Source organism: Penaeus monodon, chromosome 41 (genome assembly GCF_015228065.2).
Source record: "Penaeus monodon isolate SGIC_2016 chromosome 41, NSTDA_Pmon_1, whole genome shotgun sequence".
Taxonomy (NCBI): domain Eukaryota; kingdom Metazoa; phylum Arthropoda; class Malacostraca; order Decapoda; family Penaeidae; genus Penaeus; species Penaeus monodon.
In genome coordinates, this window is record NC_051426.1 from 30,405,825 (window position 1) to 30,408,324 (window position 2,500).

General features: G+C 29.8%; 1 protein-coding gene across 3 annotated transcripts in view; it reads right to left on the reverse strand.

The window, feature by feature from the left end:
* LOC119598533 overlaps nucleotides 1-2,500 on the reverse strand; it is a 115,767-nt gene that overhangs the window by 83,573 nt on the left and 29,694 nt on the right. For all 3 annotated transcript variants that reach the window (XM_037948157.1, XM_037948158.1, XM_037948159.1), the window contains exon 2: nucleotides 601-641. The gene's annotated coding sequence lies outside the window, so the exon portion shown is untranslated. The remainder of the gene's footprint in view (nucleotides 1-600; nucleotides 642-2,500) is intronic.

Sequence of the window (2,500 nt, forward strand, 5' to 3'; positions counted from 1 at the left end):
ATAGTATATATATATATATACTGTATATATTATATATTATATATATATATGTATATATATATGATATATATGTAGTATATTATATGTATTATATTATATGTTATATAAAATGTATATATATTATGTATATATTATATATTATATATATATGTATAATATATTATATATAATATTATATATATATATATAATAATGTATATATATATGATATATATATATGTATATATATATGTATAATTATATTATGTATATATATATCATAATATTATATATATATACTATATATATATATATTTTATATATATATATATATCTATATTTTATATTATGAGAAGAGAGAGAGAGAGAGACGAGAGAGAGAGAGAGAGAGAGAGAGAGAAAGAGAGAAAGAGAGAAAGGTGGAGGTAGGGTCCCAAGTTTATCTTGAAAAACTTGGTTTGCGACATTAGTCTAAAAACACTTCTGTACACTCTACATCTAAAAAAATCTGACAAACATAACATTTAAACTCAAAGAAAAAAAAAGAAAGAAAAGAAAAGAAAAACATGTTACAGACAGAGATAGACAAAATAAGGTAAAAACAGAATGAAGAAATCTTACCAGGTAGAGACGATATGAATTCGCGGTCGGACGAGTCAGCCCTGGAAAAGATGATAATAATATTAGCACGGCAGGAATTCCCTCCTTACTTTTCATCAATTTATCAATTAATTTCCCTATTGATTCATTTATCTATCCACTTAGGCAGCTAGTTTCAGCAAGATAGATTAATCAAAGGAAAAAATATAACAGATAAACGTTGGATAAACACCAAATTCTACAAAAAAAAAAGATGTTGAGGGTACGTAACCCCTCTCTGTATTCGCCCATCACAACATAATCCAACTTTGCGCATTATTCTCGGATTAAATATCCAGATTCGTTCCCAACCAATTAATCCATTCGTCCACTTATTCAAGAAGTATATAAAAAAAATATCAAATAAATATCAAATAAACGTCAGTTACGACAACAACTACAAAAAAAAAGTCAGTGTGTACGCAATGTTAGTAGGTACGTAACCCCTCTCTGGTATTCGCCCATCGCAAACTTCGAAACAGAATTAGAAACACGAAAGAAGAGAGCGCTGCGCATAATTTTCGGATCAAACTTCAGCGTCATATCCGAAGTCCGGTTAAGTTCCGTGTATCCCAAATGAGATAAATCAACTGAACATTACGTCTCTACAAGATCGGAATGAGTGATTTTTTCCGCCAAGTTTGCCAATTAAGATTAACAGGACATGGCGATGGTAAAGTTCAACTCTGCGAAACAATATGCAAATCAGACAGATATCATATATCTATTGTAACATACTGTATTAGATATTTCAGTGACAAATTTAAATGTCATATACCTTATAAATAAATTCAATGGTTACCCTTCTTTGTGTTACAATTTTGCAAAGAAAATCTTTATTGTTACTGTTAAAAAAATATATTAACAATGCTGTCATTACAACTATGATTAATTGATGATGATGATGATAATGAAACTTATAATCGTTATTGTTATTGTTATCATTATCAATATTTTTTTTATTATTATCATTATTGCTATTATCATTAGCATCATCATTATCATCATCGTCATCATCATCATCATCGTCGTCATCATCGTCATTATGGTTGTTAATGATAATGATAATGATGACGACAATGATGATAATGAAAATTATAATGATGATAATGATAATGATGATAAGATGATAATGATAAGATGATAATGATATTGATGATAATGATAATAATGGTGATGATAATAACGTTCGTACTAATATTTAATGATAAATCATCCCTTTTAAGATAATTCCCCCAAAATCATCCCTTTTAAGATAATTTTCCCCCAAAATCATCCCTTTTAAGATAATTCCCCCTAAATCATCCCTTTTAAGATAATTCCCCCTAAATCATCCCTTTTAAGATAATTCCCCCTAAATCATCCCTTTTAAGATAATTCCCCCAAAATCGCCCCTTTTAAGATAATTCCCCAAAATCATCCCTTTTAAGATAATTCCCCCTAAATCATCCCTTTTAAGATAATTCCCCCAAAATCGCCCCTTTTAAGATAATTCCCCAAATTCATCCCTTTTAAGATAATTCCCCCTAAATCATCCCTTTTAAGATAATTCCCCAAGGCTAACATCTCGATATATCCCGCATCCCATTGGCAGGGTGATCGCACCCCTTTCCCAAAATTCCTAAATTGCAGTATCATCTTCTAGTGAATATATCTGCCTTTATTCAGTCAATCTCACTCTGGTATTTACACAGGCGAATGACGTAATGCCGAAGGACAAAAAAAAAATCCATTGAAAAAAGAAAATCAGAATAAAATAAATACGATGACTCCAGAAAAGAAAGAAAGAAAGAAAAAAACAATGACTCCTTCGGCGTCACATGGTAAACAATCGAGTCTTCATTGTAACACGAAACCGCCAATCTATTAAGTAAAATCAACA